Source organism: Canis aureus, chromosome 17 (assembly GCF_053574225.1).
Source record: "Canis aureus isolate CA01 chromosome 17, VMU_Caureus_v.1.0, whole genome shotgun sequence".
Classification (NCBI taxonomy): Eukaryota; Metazoa; Chordata; class Mammalia; order Carnivora; family Canidae; genus Canis; species Canis aureus.
Window position 1 is genome coordinate 6353501 of NC_135627.1, and position 19942 is coordinate 6373442.

General features: G+C 39.6%; 1 long non-coding RNA gene across 1 annotated transcript in view; it reads left to right on the top strand.

The window, feature by feature from the left end:
• The first annotated feature begins 4812 nt into the window (after positions 1 to 4812).
• The window catches only part of LOC144287739 (uncharacterized), an 86166-nt gene continuing 71036 nt past the window's right edge, over positions 4813 to 19942 (top strand). The window contains exons 1-2 of the long non-coding RNA XR_013355508.1: positions 4813 to 4888; positions 15647 to 15724. This is a non-coding gene — a long non-coding RNA (uncharacterized LOC144287739). The remainder of the gene's footprint in view (positions 4889 to 15646; positions 15725 to 19942) is intronic.

Consider the following 19942-nt stretch of genomic DNA (forward strand, 5'->3'; position numbering starts at 1 on the left):
TTGTATCATATCTACCTTTTCATATTAAGATAGATCATAAAAATATGTTGAAATACCAAATCTCATTCGAGATAAATTCTGTGTATCAGTGCTTGGATATATTTGGTCAGATTATAATAAGAAACTATTCTTTCCCCGGGGTCTCTGAAGCAGCCATGAGGGTTTTCTTCATTTATCAATATTTGAACCTGACATTTGGAGGTTAAGCATTCACAAAGAAATACTCATGACCTAGATTTCACGTCCCTCCTCTGTCAATTAAGCAACTTTTAAATGGGAAAAGAAGCCAGGTAAAAAAAAGCCAGTAGTTGCTATTAAATTTTTACCTGATGGACTTGGGTGGTTTCAATAAATAAAGGTTAGAGAATGTCTATAATTCCTCCTCTTTTGGGTTGTGGTGGTAAATGAATTTTATAATCTGCAAAAAGATTTCAGGCATTTCATTTCATTTCATTTCTATTTTTACCAAATATTGGGGGGACTTGTAATTTTTGTATATTGATAATATTTAGAGAGCTACATCAGGATGTATTTTTCCCCCATTTGTTATGCATTTACCTCATTGTGGTTTCTACAGACAACATTTTTTGTGCAAGTGGATATGATATAGTAAACTCTGGATTGGGGTTCAGAATGCCTCTGTTCAGGGGCTATTTCTAGATGCATTTACCATGAAAACTTAGACAAATTACTTATCCTTTCTAAATTTCAGCTTTTTAATCTGAAAAGCTAGTATGATATAAGTCTTGGATTAAAGAGAAAAATTCACACTCACACAAATTCATAGGATTAGATGCACAGTATTAAACACAGGACAAGATGTTATGTTTTTTTGTTTTTGTTTTTGTTTTTGTTTTTGAGCAGAAAGTGGGGTGGTGAAGGAGAGATAATCGTAAGCAGACTCTGTGGACCCAGGCATGGGGCTCAAAACAAGGACTCTGAGATCATGACCTGAGCCAAAACCAAGAGTCAGATGCTTAATCAACTGAGCTACCCAGGTGCTCCATGTTATGCTACTTTAAAGATAAAATATTTATAATTCTAAAAATTCAATAGGCCTATAAAAATGAATATTTGCTACATGATCATCCTATCAAGATACCTCCAGAGGTGATTTTTCATGGTGCAACAGTTGTGCATTGCAATTTTTCACCTGTCCTTACTCTGAGATGGTGGTAGGCAGATTAATACCCCTACCTTCCCCCTAAAATGTCCATGCCCTGATCCCTGGAACCTTTCAGTATGTTACATTACACGGCAAAGAGACTTGAAGATGTAATTATGATGATGGATGTTAAAATAGGCAAAGTATCCTGGATTTCTCAGATGGGTTGGATCTAATCACATGAGCCATTGAAAGAAGAGAGCTCTCTAGCTGGCAGCAAGAGAGATGCAGCTGAAGAAGTCACAAAGATTCCAAGTGTGAGTACGATTCCAAGTGCCTTTGCAGTTCTGAGGTTAGGTGCTAAACATGTCGACCAGGGGAAGACCTCTGAGAACTAAGATCCGGCCCAGTAGATGACTAGCAAGGAAGCAGGGACCTCAGTTCCTCCAGGACAGGAGCTGGACTCTACAGACATCCTCACTGAACATAGAAGGAGATTTTCCACAGAGGCTTCAGAGAGGAGCCCAGTGGGCCAACACCTAAGTTGCAGAGCCGGACCACCCCAGGATGAGCCAGGAGGCACTTCCTGCCCCAGGATGGGCAGGGAGCTGTCCAAGGCAATACAACGCACTGCCTCGCCCACCACCGACAGTCTGCAAACCAATAACCTGAGTAGAGAATGTTTGTGGAACACACATTTAATAAAACTAAAACCTCTGAGGAGTAGAGTCCATGTGGCCTATGCAAAAAATCTGGGATCAGCCCAGAGGAATGAAAGTCTTCCTTTTTGAGTTTTAGGGCTATTTTAAATAAAGCTGCCCCTTCACTCCGCAGAGATTTGCAAGTGGCCTTTCACTGGCTGAATCAATCTTTGCAGGATCCCTGCATTTTTGGAAATGATGTATTGGGCTTCTCTGCAGGGCCAGATGTTGATGTGGACTTTTGTTGGACTGGAGATTATAGAGACTCTCCATATAAAAGTGTCCACTCTGGATTTCATTAGGAAACAAATGAGCTATGGCCAGTCCTGAGGTTTACACAGGGACCCGGGCTCAAAGCACAGCTGTTTCCTTCCCGTTTCCAGATCAGAAATAAACAGCGTTGCTCGAAATTGACCAGGTCCCCTGTCTACCCCCTACTGGTCACAGGCCACCCTTTGATTTCAGCTGGTCCCCAGCTGTCCCTGCATCCTGCCTCCTTCACCCTCACCTGCCTCCCTCACAACCCACCTCGCTTAGGAGAGATTAGGACCAAGAGACAGGGTAGCTGGCAGTCCATTTCAATCAGAATTAATGTGACTTCGTCTCCTGCTGGCCAAGACCCCAAAACTCCAGTTGTCGAGTGGATTACATTTGTGAAAACATTTTACTGAATTTGGCAACTCGTTTTCATGTCCCCCACAGCGGATTCAAATTCTCATTCAGAGAGGGTTGTCCGAGGCATTTTTTGATTGGACTGCATATAGCAGTGAATCACTATGGGGGACAAACACTCTTATTTTTCATCCTGCCTCCAGGGTCCTCGAACTCCCCTTCTCTGGGTAATACACAGACTGAACTCTCCAAAGAAGCACTTAAGTTTCAGTCATTCTAAATTTATTGCCTTTTTAATTTTATAGCATTTTTTTTTTGCTCGGTGTACTATGCATAGTTTCAGTGTTGGCAGTTTGAATGTCTACCAGGACACACATCCAAAAATCCAGTCCTGGTGGCAATCGATTAACAAGAGCCTTTTGCAAGAGTCATTAACCTCTGCATTTTATTCTTTCTCAGCAACGTGGTTCTAAAAAAAGACAGGGTGAATGGAAAACCTTTAATGTGAGGCCTGTGGGTGTCCATTTACTTCTCCGCTAAAAATTTGTATTTTTAATCAAACCTTTCAAAATGTTTCCTTCTCTGCCATAGATCAATAGTCTCCTACAAGAAGTGGGTACACTTTTTTCTCATAAGCACAATAAGACGCTGTGCAATTATCGATGCTACGGTCCAAGAGCTGAACAGAAGGTAGCTGACTAGAATCGGCTGTGCTCAATCATGACAGTTCTGTTTCCCGAAGTCCTCCAACAGTTTGATTAGAATTGCTCTTTCTTACCCCTTCCCTTATCTACTTAAAGCCTATCGAAATCTAACAGTGCCTCTCAAACCTTAGCTTGCATGTGACTCCCTCTGGGATGATGTCACGATTCGGATTCTGATTTAGTAATTCTCTGGGGGAGGGCTGAGTGTCTGCATGCCTAACCATCTCCCGGGGGAGGCCCTGGCACTTCAGGGCTACACTTTGAGGAACACAGCTCTAGTTCGTGTGTGAAGGACACTGCGTAGAGACCCAGGCCAGTCTGGTGCTGCCATTCACCAGCCCAGTGACCCTAGGTAGTCTATTGCCTCCATGCTCGTTTACTCACATGTAGTATTAAGTATCTAAAAATTTTGCAGGCAGGATAACAAGGAAAAATATAGGTAAAGCCGTTGGCAGCATGCTCTGCCTACAGGAAACACTACATAATGGAGAGTTTTAATGCTATTTTTTAATCTTCCCTTCACCTAACTCTTGTATGGACCACATTTTTATCCATTTATTTTTATTTATTTACTTTTTTTTAAAGATTTTACCTATTTTTTCATGAGAGACACACAGAGAGAGGCAGAGACATAGGCAGAGGGAGAAGCAGTTTCCCTGCGGGGAGCCCGATACAGGACTCAATCCCAGGACCCTGGGATCACGACCTGAGCTGAAGGTGGATGCTCAACCTCTGAGCCACCCAGGTGCCCCTTTTTTTATCCACTTACTCAGAAAAGCGGAGACAGGAAACAGCATCCAGAGCCTGGATTGAGGCATTCCTATAACAGAGGAATGTCACTGGACAACGATCTGCTAACCAGAGAATAATGGGGCAGTTGGAGTCTAAGCAGTGGGACTGTCATGCTCCTCCTCTGCAGGGAGGTAAGCAAGTCTAGTGGGGTCATTAGGAAAGATGGCATGAACAAAGAGTGTCTAGTCCTGAAAATAGTGGTAAGAAGGCCCGGCATCCAGAGACACCTGTGTTTTGGATGGCTGTTTCTGGGCAGGCGCATTCCAGGGTGGAGGTCACATTTGAGGTTACCCTGGGACAGATAAGACTGGTCCCGTGGTGCTCCTTCCAACATTGCCTTTATGGAATGAGTACTGCTGACCCACTTTCACGCGTCATGTCTCCCTCTTCATTATTTATTACTCATTTGCATTTTTGGTCTTGCCTCATCCTTACACTTCTCCTGTGAGAGAAGAGGCAGTGTTTTGATTTTCATAAGGACAATGAGATTTCGAGTGGCCTGGAAACCTCTAGTACACAGCGGAGCTGGATGCTCACAGACCTCCCTCCTCCAGGGCCAGGGTGCTCCAGGGTGCTATGGGGTGGTCCCATAGCTAGAGAAAACTGGAAATGTCTCACAGATGCGATGCTCAAAGTTCACGGCAGACTAGATTGCAGTGGGAAATTCTCTGTGACTATGTTTATGTGAAGCAAATTTATGTGGCCTCAATCTCTTTCTATTTCCTTTTTTAAAACAGGAGGGAAAAAATAAATGCAGAAAGGAAAGTGAGCTGAATGCCAGTTAATATTGTGGGCAAAGCATTTATAACAGGAAGTGCCAACCATGACGGCAGGTGGAAATCCCCAGATTGTCAAAGCACTCAATTTTTTTTTTTTTTTTTTTAATGTTGGGAAAAAGAGGAACGGATAGCAGAGAAAAGAACATAAAGCCAGTGCCTTGGAGATCACCCCCTGCCCATCGACCCATTCTCCATGTAAGTAAGTGAGGCAGGTGGCGTGGTCTGGCCACGTTGGGAACCCTAGTTCCTCTCTCTCTTCCTGCATCCCTCCTGCCTTCTTTGCTTTCATTCTCAAGGGCAGGATTAAACCCCAAACCCAGGGCAGCCAGCAACGGATATGTTCTGTGCCTTCGGTAGTGGAACACGTTAGCTGTTTTTGCTGCTTGTCTGTTACACAAGATTCCTCCTCTCATTTCTCTTGATAATTAACCCTGACTGTAGGAAGGGGCGTGCTGCTTCGCCTGGGCCTCTTACGGGGCTGCATGTTGCTCTTATTAGGTTGAGGATGAATTATGTGACCCAAACTAGCTAATTGGATTTTCTCACTGAGGTTGCTCTGAGCAAAATGGGAGACAACGAGCTCCAAGAGTGAGGAACCCTGGTATGAAGGGTGAGCAGACAGCTTTGCTGGAGGCAGGGCAGTGTCACTGAGGCGCCGTGCCTGGGACACCTCCTCCTCTGGGGTAGAGGAGCCACTGGCTATGTTAGTTATCTGAGCTGCATCCTGGTTATTGGTAAACTACTCTAACCGATGAGCCAATGGCACTTGAGACAGACACCAGAGTACCTGATTTTTAAGAGCTTTTGTCAAAGCTCCAAGGCCTCTTTATGGTCTGTGCTGCAGGCTCAAGTCAGCACCTTCTCACCAAATATATCCCCACCTGCTTCTATCATCTTGTATCGTGCATGAAACCATCAGGTTTTATACTGACAGTGGACTATGTCTCCCTGCTAGACCAGCACCATCCAGAGTAGCATGCTTCTAGTTATTTTCAGAAGTACATTTTGAACGGGTAAAATAAAGCCCAGGGGACTAGCAAATGTGGGTAGACAAAAAAATGTATGGAAGCATTTGGAATATAGGATATATTAAGAAGAGCATCTTTTCTCAGAGAGTGCCATCTTTTTCTCTAGAGACACTCTATATAGAATGAAATTAATGACACCTGTCAGGGTAGAAGAAATTCGTTGAGGGAGTAGAGGTGTCCCCCCAAACCCAAGGGATCAGCAAATAAAGGGTCCCCAAAGATTAACTTTGCTTTCTTTATTTGCCCAGAACACATTCCCATTTTAGGCCCGTAAATATATTTTTATATTTATTTTGACTCTTACTGAGTATCATTTAACAGTATCTAAGCAGACATAGAAAAGGAAGCAATGTCTTGAAAATTTGAGCTCATGTGAGTAACTTTAAAAAAACACTTTTATATTGGAAAATTCAACTTTATTGTGCGAAATATGTTTTACCTGTTTTATTGTGGTGAGTCTAAATGGCTTTATCTAAGGGTTAAATCGATGCTGTTCAAGGAAGGCGGATGCACTTTTGTTAATACGCGTCATTTGCTATTATGGTGAGGTAGAGACTTCATTGGTTTTAGTCCTACAAAATGGGCACTATATAGGGTTTGAAATTTGCTAAATTCCTCAATTTAGTTTAAAATATTAATTTGGCTATCATTAAATATATGTCTTTTGGTTGGACAATTTTTATATCTTTAATGAGTTTAATTAAAATTGCATAATGGATTTATCCATGTGAAATTCCTGTTTTTCATTAAGACCAAACTTGCAGGGAAAAAGGACATATGGTCATTTAGAACTAATTCAGTGAAATAAAGGAGGGTTTACATTTCCCTAATTTAAGTGAAAAGACCACTCACTAGCCCCACAAATGCACACATACACACCTGGAACATACACACACACTTGTACACACAGACAGGCACAACTTAGCTAGGAAAATGGAGTTGTCTAATTCTTTTTTTATTCTCATTAGTCAGGCGTTCCTTTTCCATTCACAGTGTTTATTTGCTCCTTTTCCCTCCTTAAACGTGTGTGTGTGTGTGTGTGTGTAAGATAGTGTGTACATAGTTGTAGCTAAAATGGACAATAGCTAAAGAATGTGCCCAGACAGGAGAAATTAAGTGGATGCATTGTTTTTAGGGCCATTTAAGCTAGGTGAAGTAGTTGTGGATAGCTCAAAATCCTCCTTACCTCGGCATTGTTTTTCCAATGGAAGTATAGCTATTATTAGAGCAAAGTACTACAAATAGTAAGATGTTATTCACTCTGTCATATGTTGAAAAAGAGAAAAAGGTACTTTAGCTGTGTTCTCCAGAGTATTCCTGGGCTCTCTTGAAAAAGCAGATGGAGGGGAGAAAGAAGTAAGGGAGTGCCCCCAGAAGAGGGCTTTAAGGGTGGGTTCTGGGGCAGATGGAGGATAGGTTGAAGAGTTGGGGGTCTGTGAGAAAACCCTCTGACACAGCTTTAGGAGATCTTGAAATTGGAGGCAAGAGAAAAGTATTTTGAAGCATTGCAATAGCCTATGAACTGGATCTTTTTCAGTGTTCTTCCAAAAAACACAAATATTAAGTTTCTACTTTAAAAATCATTTTTAATTGATGGACTCTCTTTGAAACTGTGTGAAAAAGGCCCTGGCTTATATTTGGATATTTTACTTTTATGTGTAGTTTTTGCTTTTGTTCTTGTGATTTTGATTCTTTATATGGTAGAAGAAAAAAATGGAGGTCATTTTACAACGTTAAAGATATTATATTTTAAGGCTTATTAAAAGTATTTACATCGTCTTTTCTATTGCTCCAGCGTTCTTTTAAAGTTTTTATTATGATCACTGGGTGTTCATCACAACAAGTGCACTCCTTAATCCCCATCACTTATTTCCCTCAACTCCTCCCCTCCAGCAATCATCAGTTTGTTCTCTGTAGCTAATATTCTGTTTTTTTGGTTTCTCAATCTCTCTCTCTCTGTCTCCTCTGTTCATTTGTTTTGTTTCTTAAAGTCTGCATACGAGTGAAATCATATTTGTCTTTCTGTGACTGAATTTCACTTTGTATGATACTCTCTAGCTCCGCCCATGTCATTGCAAATGGCAAGATTTCATTCTTTTTATGGCTGAATAATATTCCTGTGTGTGTACCACATCTTCTTTATCCATTCATCTATTGTTGGACATGTGGGCTGCTTCCATATCTTGGCTATTGTAAATAATGTTGCTTTAAACACAGGAGAGGATGTATCCCTTTGAAGCAGTGTGTTCGAATTTTTTGGGGTAAATACCCAGTAGTGTAATTGGTGGATCATAGGGCAGTTCTATTTTTATCTTTTTGAGGAACCTCTATTCTGATTTGCACAGTAGCCTCACCAGTTTGCATTCCCACCAACAGTGCAAGAGGCTTCCTTTTTCCCCACATCCTCACCGACCCCTCTTGTTTCATGTGTTGTTCATTTAGCCATTCTGACAGGTGTGAGGTGATATCTCCTTGTAGTTTTGATTTGCATTTTCCTGATGAAAACTTATGTTGAGCATCTTTTCCTGTGTCTGCTGGCCATTTTGTATGTCTTTTGGAGAAATGTCTGTGTCTTCTGCCCATTTTTAAATTGGATGATTTGTTTTTGGAATGTTGAGTTGTAGAAGTTCTTTATATATTTTAGATAATAATGTTTTATCAGATATGTCATTTACAAACATCTTCTTCCATTCAGAAGGTTGCTTTTTAGTTTTGTTGACTGTTTCTTTGGCTGCACAGAAGATTTCATTTTGATGCAGTCCCAAAAGTTCATTTTTGCTTTGGTTTCTCTTGACCTGGCTTGAAAAAAGTTGCTACAGCCAATGTCAGAGAGATTACTACCTGTGCTCTTTTCTGAGAGTTTTATAGTTTTAGGTGTCATATTCAGGTCTTTAATCCATTTGAAGTTTACTTGTGTGGATTGCATAATCAAATGGTCCTGTTTCATTCTTTTGTATGTTGCTGACCAGTTTTTTCAACACCATTTGTTGAAGACTGCTTTTTCTCATTGGATGCATCTTTCCCGCTTTGTTGAAGATTGACCATACAACTGTGGGTTTATTTCTGGATTTTCTATTCTATTCTTTTGCTCTATGCATCTATTTTTGTGCCACTACCACCCTGATTTGATTACTATAGCTTTGTAATACAACTTAAGTCTGGAATTATGATGCCTCCAGCTCTGCTTTCTTTTTCAAGATTGCCTTGGCTCTTCAGGGTCTTTTGTGATTACACACAAATTTTAGCGTTGTTTGTTCTAGCTCTGTGAAAAATGCTGGTGGTATTTTGATAGAGATTGCATTAAATGTGTAGATTGTTTTGGGTAGTAGAGGCATTTCAACAATATTTGTTCTTCCAAATGAGTGTGGATTGTCTTTCCATTTCTTTGTACCATCTTCAACTTCTTTCATCAGTGTTTTATAGTTTTTAGAGTACAGGTCTTTCACCTCTTTGATTAGGTTTATTCCCAGGTATCTTATTATTTGTGGTGTAATTGTAATGGGATTGTTGTCTTAATTTATGCTTCTACTGATTCATCATTGGTGTATAGAAATGCAACAAATTTCTGCAGTGTGATTTTGTATCCTGTGACTCTACTGAATTCATTTATTATTTCTAGTGTTTTTTGGTGAAGTCTTTTGGGTTTTATATATATAGTAACATGTCATTGGAAAATAATGAAAATGTTACTTTTACCTTACTGATTTGGATGTCTCTTATTTCTTTCTGCTCTCTGATTGCTATGGATAAGCCTTCCAGAACTATGTTGATTAAAAGTAATAAGAGTGGACATCCTTGTCTTGATCCTGACCTTAAAGGAAGGGCTCTCAGCTTTTTTCCATTGAGGATGATATCAGTTGTGGGTTTTTCATGTATAGCCTTGATTTTGTTAGTTATGTTCTCTCAAAACCTACTTTGTTGAGGGTTTTTATCATGAATAAATGTTGTACTTTGTCAAATGCCTTTTCTGTATCTATTGAAATGATCATATGGTTCTTATCCTACCTCTTATTGATGTGATATATTACACTGATTCATTTGCAAATATTGAACCACACTTGCAACCCAGGAACAAATCATGATCATGGTGAATGATTTTTTAAAATGTATTTAATGTTGGGCTTGGTTTGCTGGGACTTTGGTAGGGATTTTTGCATGTACATTCATAAGAGCTATTGGTCTGTAATTCCCCTTTATTTTTTATTTTTTTTGTTGTTGTTGTTGGTGTCTTTATTTGGTTTTGGTATCAGTATAATGCTGGCTTTGTTGAATAAATTTGGAAGCTTTCCTTCCCTTCTATTTTTTGGGATGAGTTTGAGAAGAATAGATATTAAAGTCTTCTTTAAATGTATGGTAGATTTTGCCTGTGAAGCCATCTGGTCCTGGGCTTTTGTTTTGGGGGAGTTTTTTTGATTACCGATTCAATTTCTTTGCTGGTAATTGGTCTGTTCAAATTTTCTATTTCTTGTTTCAGTTTTGGTAGGTTATATGTTTCTAGGAACTTATCCATTTCTTGTGGGTCATCTATTACTCAAGATTTAAAAAGGAGAATTGTTCATCTTTCATCTGTGAATCTCTCAGTCAACTCTTTTCCCTTAGCTGGAGAATAGCTATTTGCATGCAAAATGCTTCAGGAAAAGGCAGATTTACAAATACCCACCATTTGCTTCAACGTGGATGGAACTGGAGGGTATTATGCTGAGTGAAGTAAGTCAGTCGGAGAAGGACAAACATTATATGTTCTCATTCATTTGGGGAATATAAATAATAGTGAAAGGGAAAATAAGGGAAGGGAGAAGAAATGTGTGGGAAATATCAGAAAGGGAGACAGAACGTAAAGACTGCTAACTCTGGGAAACGAACTAGGGGTGGTAGAAGGGGAGGAGGGCGGGGGGTGGGAGTGAATGGGTGACGGGCACTGGGTGTTATTCTGTATGTTAGTAAATTGAACACCAATAAAAAAAAAATAAAAAAAAAAAATAAAAAAAAAAAAAAAAGCAGCCTGGGAAGCCTACCTGCTCCCAGGATCACCACTTCCATTGGACTTCCTTCTGATGCACCATCTAGGCCTCCTCCATGATTCTTTCTCTTCACTCACTGCTTCTAGAACTCTCCATCTGCACTGTTTAAACTTTGACAACATAATATCTGTCTCCAGTTCTCCCCTAAAACTGCTCCAAAGTCCACGTTCCCTTGTTCTCATTGTCTTTTAACTCCACATGCTTGACACTCCTCCTTGAGCTTTGTACTTCCCCTTCACTATTTCCTGTTCCCTCTTCCTTTCTCAAAATGAATGTGACTGCTTTCTATGATTCTGTCCCCCATTTCTGCTGTTCTACCACCCCCCACGCCCCTCACTCCTCATCTCCCACCATGGCCCATTGGCATGCCTGCCACATTCATACCTCGAGGTGTGAATGATTAATATCTTGAGTGAGTCATTCACATATTCACTTGTTCAAATGCCTTACTGAAAACTTTCTCAGGGTCAGCCACTGGGATAGACACTGGTCATACAGAGATGAAGGATGTATCCTTGGAAATAAACAATTCAATTAGTATAATAAGAGCCAAGTTAGGAATTTCCCTTCTGGGCCCCCTATCAACTTCTTTCTTTTATTTTAGTCTACCTGTATTTTTCTACTTATTATTTATTCCCATTTTAAGAGATGCTGCTCTTTATTTCTCAATATATTTCTTGTAATTTTAAGGCCATGATTGATTTGAAGGTGGCATGACATTGTGATCAATTGTAGCAGTGAATACTTGATCCTGTTTTTAAGTTTAATTTACATTCTTTGGTTTTTATATCAGTCACAGGGAAGAATTTACCTAGTTTATGATTGTTTAAATAATATAAATCATAAGCTTAGACTCCTGAAAAAAAACTTTCAAGTTAGATATCAAATAAACAATGACTCAGCATTATGATTGCAGATGCTCAGTCATTTATTAATTATATCAGTAAATTTCCTGTCATTACTTTCATCCACTAGATTGTGCTTTCTTTTATCAAAATTCTGACTCTCAGCCTCCCCACATGAGTCATTTTGTGATTATAAAATTAGTAAATGGTTAATCATATCCTGTTGGCATAAATTCTTGATTTAGTGGAGGAACTCAAAAACTCAATATGGTAGAGCTTCACAACCATGTTATACAAATTTGCAATCGAGCAGCCAATTTTGAAAATATTCCTGATTTGCTACAATGTGCTATTTAAAATGAAAAATCTCTATTCTTCCTCAAGTATGTTAATGCAAGAAATTCGAAATAATCTGATCTGGCATGTTAAGGGTATGTCATTCAGACCAATATACCTGTGTTGGTCAATGAAGTCCAACTCTTAGAATATTATGATGATCCTGAATATGTATTTCATGCCCAAGAAGAAAGGCTTTAACATACTTTTTACATTTATCTTGGTTTTCTCGGATACAAAATTGAAATCATCTGAGTCCGGTTTAAAATTCAATAGAAAATTACAAGTGTCTGATTCCTACAAAAGTATTTTTTTATGTGTCTTTCAAAATTATAAATTTCTATACATTTCAAGGAAGATTTTTCAGGTATCATAAAAATCACTATGCAGAATTTGATTTTGCAATAATTTTAGAAGAAATTAAGGCAGATTTTTTTTTTTTAATTTTTGGACACTGGATATTGCTGTGTCATCTTTAAAGCAAAATGTAATCTTTATTTCCAGCCCCAAAATGTAGAAAATATCTAAGAATAATAGAAAAGCATTCCCACACGTAGCGAAACAGCAGTTTTTCTCACTATAGTCACAGAATGAGTTTCCTTTGGAGAGAAGAAGTGATGTTTTGTCCTTGGGGCACCTGCATTGCTGGCTGATTGTTGTAAGTCTATTTAGGATCTAAGGTGTGCCAAGACTCTATTTTTCTTTTTCTTTTCTTTTTTTTAATCAAAGATCAGATCAGAATTTCAAAGGAAACATAGAACACCTGTTTATGCCCACCTCTCCATGACTTGAGGTCTGTTTCAGTTCAGTGCTATGTAATTTGGAGGTTAAGTATTACCAAACCCATTTGGTTCTTAGAGTTGGAGAGAGTGGCTATGACTCTATTTTTTAATCTGATATTTGATTTTTATTCTCAATTTATCCTATGCCTTCTTAGGGTATGTATAAGAGGGCTATTTTTTAATGGGGTACTCTGAAATTTCAACAATATTGGCTTTTATTTTTTAAATGATACTTTCTTGTAAAAGTTAATTTGAAGAAATCATTCTTTAAAAAAAAAATTCTGGCTGTATCATGCTGACAGCAAAAAGTAAAAAGCACAGCATTTTGGGCTTAATGGAACTTAGAATCTACAGAAATTCAATAAATGGGATACCCTTAAGACAGATAAGGAAACTGAGGCCAGATAGACTTTTGAAATTAAGTTAATAAGAGTGCAAACAGTTGAGTTGAAAACTGGCTTAGTCTTTGTTTTAGCATTTGCTCCTCAGTCATTTCTCAGTGACTTTCTCTGCCACTCACCATAGCTTTGTTGCCTCTTATTATTATTATTTTATTATTTTCTGAGAGTATGGATATGAGGAAACACCCGGGGGTATTTTCCCCTTGCTCTAAGATACAATCCGTAGTGTTTGGTGTTGGTGCATTCAACAACCATAGCATGAATAAGTCCAGGTCCTGGGCATTTGGATAGGTCTTGAGGAGCACAGAATCATGACCATATTTATTCCCTTTTGAAATCATATGTATGTGGACTAAAAAAATCATTCAAAATATGCTAAGATAATCCCTTTCTACCCTGTGTTGGTCTGTATTTGGTGCTTCTTACTCTTTGAAGAAAGCTTAGCCCAAGAATGCATGAAATGAAGTGTTGCTTCATATGGAGAAGCAGGACAGGGTAGAGGTGGGGCAGAAGCCCTGGATTTTCTGTCTCCCCATTAACAAGTTTCAAGATGCCCAGAACACTCTTACTCCCACACATTACTTCCTACTCTTATGTTTAAAGCAGGACGGATTATGTCTGGGAATGATGCTGCTAGTCCTAAGTTGATGAGCTAGTAAGACCTATAAACCTTAGTTCATAAAGCATCCATGTAGGCTGAAATGATGAGATTTGGAATAATTAAGTAGTCTGGTGTCTGTGAAAATGATTCCCTAAGATGCTCATTATTTCCAACTCTGTTCACCTCAAAGCTAGACAAGAGGGAAGTAGCAGAAGAGTGATAGCAGAAAGGGGTGTGATGGCAGGAACTTTGGGGGTCTTCATGGAGGGACAAATTTGGCAATACTTTCTGAGGAGCAGTGGGACACCCTTGCTGCCAATAACAGCGTGAATGTTCACACGATAGTTGTTGGAATGATCGGCAATAATATTACTGATAGTACTGTGCAGAAAGGGAAAATGCTCCTGGGTGTTTCCCCCTGTCCATACTCTCAGAAGATAAGTAAGTAAATAATGAAAGAACGACAATGGTATGATAAATGTGAGGAGAAAGTGGAGAAATAAATAGGGACCAAGCTAGTTGTTGACTGAGCTGTTCCTTCTCTCCTTAATGAGGTCTTTGTGCCCAGCTGAGCACCAGCTTGGTGAGGACATCCTCCCCTGGAAACACATCCAGTACCTGAAGAGCCTGAAACTCAGTCCAGAGGTGACACTCTCAGCTTCCAAAGGGAAACTGAGGAAGGCTTCTCATGGAAAATGGGGTTTGACCTGGACCTTGAAGAATGGTCCAGAGAAAGATGAGTGTTAAAGAGTACTTTTGATCAATGTGTGCATTATATGGTGACTTGATGACCCTTTGTTAGACTGTGAAGTGGTGGTGGTGGGAACCAGATAGGAAGAGTTTGAGGAGAAAGGGAAGATGGAAACTATGGTCCCTGAAACAGTCACCCCCTTGTGTGTGTACTTAAGGGGCTTCACCATTGCCTCCAGGCATTGAACGGTTTTGTTGTTAATGTGTGTCTCTCACTGGATTGGGAATTATGTGCTACCTGCCTTTCCAGGTGTGCTCAGGGCTTTAGCAGGAGACCTGGCACATACTAGGTGCTCCCTATTTGGCCCTTTATTAAAAAAAAAAAAAAAAGCCAAAACACTACCTCATATTTCTTGGCAGACCAAGCTAGGTAAATTTCCAAAAATAAGCCAGACTCCCATAAACCCAGCTTCCTGCATATGAGGTCCCTTTACCCCTTCTTCCCATCTTTTGCTTACTTTCAGGTTCCCATGTTTCTTTCTGCAGCATACAAAACCCTTTCATCTGATATATTTAATTTTATATGAATATGAACTTTACACAACGTTACCCTTGAGGGATCTTAGTACTACTGGGTAATCTCAGGCTAAGTTCTGGCAGAGGAATTTTAAGCATCCGGGGGTGGGACTTGAAGGTATAATAGGTGAGGGGTTTGAAGCTGTTTCATTGTAGCTGATTGTTTGGGTTCTGGGGATGATATATTCAGGGGAGGCAGGTGCCCCAACCAGGTGTGGCCTTCAGTGAGTGCAAGCTTCAATCCCCATATCACCTTCATTGCTATTCTTCTGAGGCCTGGTCCAGCCCTCCTTTCTGCTGGTTCCCCCTCCCTCACCCCTGGACATTCCCATGAACTTGGTCCACCTCTTCTCTCCCTATGTGCTATTGTCTCTCACCAACCCTGTTTTCACTTTATCAGACATTTCTTGTTGCCTTCCCATCTTTGATCTAACAAAACAATAACTGCCTGTTTGGGAGACGAAAACTGAGTTAAGCAATGCTTAGCTTGAATTTTTTTTTTAATCTATCTTAAGTTTGTAAGCATTTTATTAAACTGTCTGAAACCAGCAATGTTTACATTATTTAAAATTTTCATAAAACTTCTGATCTTGGTTAGGGTTTTCCTCCTCAAGATACATTCAATTTCACCCTAGTGTTTTGCTCTACTTGTCCTGTTTGATGTTATCTGCAGGAATCCCACAAGCTTTGTGGCTGCTGGAGTTGGTTCACTGCCAGGGGTAAACTTCATGTTCACTAGCTATGCTTCCTGGTAAGTAAGAGAAAATGTGGCTTTTGAATTGAAATGAAAAACAGGATAACATCCCACCCTCACAGCTTCACCTTCATGTAATTCCCTATAAACATGACTCAGGCGCATGTGAGCACCTCCATTTCAAGGCAGAGGCAGCATCTGTGGACACTTTCATGCTGAGTCAACTAGGAGGCTGGGGGGAAAATGCAGCTCTTACCTGGCAAACATAATGCAATATAATAAGCTACCGTATGCAAGGGAAGCTTGAAATGTGTTTCTGATATGGTTTTGTTGGAGCTGTAAGCTTATGTTCTCATTTGCAACGGCACGGAAAGAAATACTGTTGGACGTGGGGATGACACACAAAGTAAGGATTACAAAGGGATAAAAAGTGCAGCTGGAGCTTGAAAGACTCCAGTTTCTCCAGCCTGGGCTCTGGATTTGCATTCTGCTCTGCACATGGGCAGCAGGTTCCATCTTAACCACGGCCACGTGGCACTCAGGTTCTTCTATCCGGGTATGTAACTGGAGGAGGAGGAGGCTGTGGATTAGGCTGTGAAGTGTCTTTTTCTACTTTGGGGCATTATTTCAGTCAGAGCTCCTGTCATTTGAAATGCCCGCCTGCTCACCAAAATGTGTGTAAAGCCCTGCTTCTTCATGCTGCTGCGGTGGAGGACTGTGAATGGTGCAGTCCATGCAATTTACTGCAGAGCCATCTAAGAATCATCTTTGTAACTGAAATACAGATAAACATATTTCCTTCCTTTTTAAATCATCCTTGCAAAGCTGTCAATAGAGAAAAGACTGAAGAACCTAACAACCAACAACTATGCGAAAAAGTTTAGCGGAGGAGATATATTTGAAAGTAGCAACAAATCGTTGTGTCTTTAGACTAGTGTATTGATTGACAAGTGTTCCTATAACCCTTTGCATGTCCTTCCAATTATGATACTATAGAACTATCATTCAAGGTACAGGCATTGCCTCCATCCCCAGGGACTTTATAATCAAGTTTGAGATTGTTAAGAACTCACTTTTGCAGAGCATGATGTTGGGGCTGGAAGCCATTTGAGGACTCAGTTATTTTTGCTGTGCCGTGCTTTGGGGGACAGAGTCTGGGTGTGTTAAGTGTGGACTAAGAAAACAATGAACTTGAAAGTCATATTTGCTTTCCTGTATTGAAGGCTTGTCAAGGGTGGTAAAAAAAAAAAAAAAAAAAAAAGCCTTATCTGTATTTTTGGCGGCTAGTGTGGTTCCCTGAGGAATGTTGGTTAATGTTCCTTGACTCTTGTTAATCATTTACCTTCAGAATAACCCTCTGAAGAATTAAGCATTTATACACACATCTGTCTACACAATGTATCTCTAATAACATGAGCCTCAATTCAAATAAACACCAACTTTCCAAAAACACGCTTCACAGCAGACTCTAGGATTCTATCAACCAAAGTTCTGTCACTGACAAACCAAAACACCACAGCTCCTATCATGACCACAGAGCACACTGCTTGATTTTTAGTGTAATTTGAGATACTCAGAGCTCCATGGTCACGATGATCTGGAAATCTTTTAAGACTTAATTTCATCTTTAATTCTATATAATACTTGCTTTTTGTGTCATCTCCAACACTTCAAGTATGAAGCTCCTCTCTGGCTCTTGATGAGTTCTAGACTAGTAGAGGCATCTCGAATCAAGACACTGAGATGGGCACCTGAGTGGCTCAGTGGTTGAGCATCTGTCTTTGGCTCAGGGCTTGAACCCGGGGTCCTGAGTTTGAATCCTGCAATGGGTTCTCCACAGGGAGCCTGGTTCTCCTTCTGCCTATGTCTCTCCCTCTCTCTGTCTCTCTCATGAATAAATAAACAAAACCTTAAAAAAAAAAAGGCACTGAGAGATATAGGGCTACGTAGCGTCAGTTCAACAGCAACGTCTGGTGGAAGCAATGAAAACAGCAGTGTAAGTGGACTGACTGGATTTTCTCATTCTCTCTTTTTGTTTAGTGTTCGGAAGTAGCACTGACTGTTTTTGAGCTTAGTATGTCTCTGGAGTACTTGGGTTTGAAGGGATATAGCAAGAGGAGCTATAAAACTTCATGCTAATAAGGGCACTGAGATAGTAAGTAACTGAGAGGAAGAGAGAGAGAGAGAGAGAGAGAGAGAGAGACAGCTGTAACCATGAATATTCATCAAACTACTGAAGAAGGTCATGCTTGCTACATATGATGGTGCAACCTGAGCCTTGTGATGAGGTTTTTGACAATAGATGTAGGAGCTAAAGTTCAAAAATGATTATGTCATTTACTTAGTTTCACATGACCAGAAGGCAGTTGAGCAAAGACTGAGAACAGAAACAAAATTCCTTCTTTGACTCTCCGTCTAGGTACTTCCCACTCCTCATGGAGGTGGTCCAGACAATGACCTCATCCATCAGGAGATGAGGCATTCGAATAGGTGGGGTATGTATATGTCGTCTCTGTGCATTCATATATGAAAGAATTTCAATAAGAATTCTTGTTTTGAACATAAAAAAATGAAGTCCAGAAAAACAGGAGTAAATATGGCATGTTTGTTGGGTTCTGAGTCCTCTAACTTTTCATTGACTTTTCAGGTCAACTTTACATAAGAAATGCCAATGTTTGGGTCTTAATTTATAATTAAATAAATGAACGAGGTTATACTACCTCTGTGTCCCTTTCTGCTAAATTACATAATTTCTAAATTTCTGTGATTTTTAGGACTATCCCTGTACCTTATTGTTGGGGAATGAATCGAACTGACTTTGTAAAACTGATGGTGGGCTTTGAAATCCAGACAGACTTCTGTTGCAAGCATTGTAATGATGAAATAAAAGCATTTTAACTAGAAGATTAATCTGGTAAGAATATACTCTGATGAATGGCTACATATGAATCATCACATATTGCATAAAGCAAAAGCTATTTTAGGAGATGAACTTTAAAGTCAGTTATAAAGATTGGAAATATGGTGCTTCAGGAGTTTGTGTGGATTTCTACTTTTACAAAAACCCAGATTTGGCCTGGTGGAATGAACAACAAGGCAAGTCCCACAACCAAACAGACCAGGCTAAGGTGAGGGGGAAGTGCATGGCAAGAACCACTGAAATGATGTTAAAGGGAAAAGTCAAAAGTATAGGTCAGTGGAAGGAGCTAGTGCATGATCTTAGAGAGCTAGGTTACAGAAAGAGGGAAATCATGCAACTAGAATTTTAGAGGTGGAGGATACCCAGAGGAGATGGTCAAGTATATCTTAAAGAATATGGGTTTCAAGGCAAAGGGAAACAGCAGGCCCAGGGAAGGTGGAGTTGAATTAGACTTAATTCAGGTACTTACTCCACGTGGATTCTACTGGACAGCCTAGTACCTTAGTCCTAAGAACATGTAGCTCTAAACATAAAGTAGGTGCTATTGTGATGCCAACACCCTCGCCCCATTACACACATGCAAAGAATGGAAGTAGTATTTCCAAATCGCATTAGCAATTCCATCTTCATCTTGTGTGTGAAGAGGTGATAGCGCTTGGAAAATGAAATGGATCCAACATGAAGGTAACTTCTAAGAATAGCATCATTACTGTATTTATTCACTGTAATCCTCCACTCCATATGTCTCTCCTCTTCCTCTTGAAAAGAGAATCTGGACTGCTGATTGTCTTCCTCCTTGTTATTTTAAATGGTAGCCAGCTTCTTTTAGTCCTTGAAATACAGCACTGATTCAAAGGAAAAAGAATATCTAGAAGTTCTTCCCCACTGGTGAGCCACCAACTTCCAGGGATTCCTTTCATCAAAGATTGTAATACTATCAGTCTCAATGTCTGCTTTGTAAAGAAGTGAATACAATAATGATTTGGAGTTTTATTTTTTTTAAATGGGCTATTTGAGAACCTCTGTTGCTGGATAATATGTGGTGGTGACCAGATGAGTATCATAGTGAATCAAGCTCACAGCCAAATGCTGCTAATATGTACTAGATGATAATATTCATTCTGCCTATGTTATTGTTTTAAAACATTGATGGTCAAATACAATAAGTACTGAAGTGTACAAAATGATACTAATCCTCCAAATTTGCCTCAAGACAAATTGATGAGCAGGTCAATAATTTGCATTCATCTAATCCAAATTCTTATGTGGCTTCTCAGGATGGCTCCAGCTCTTCAAAAACAAATGTTGAAAAGGGAAAATATAGTAACGATTATATCCAAATTGTCTTTTCATTT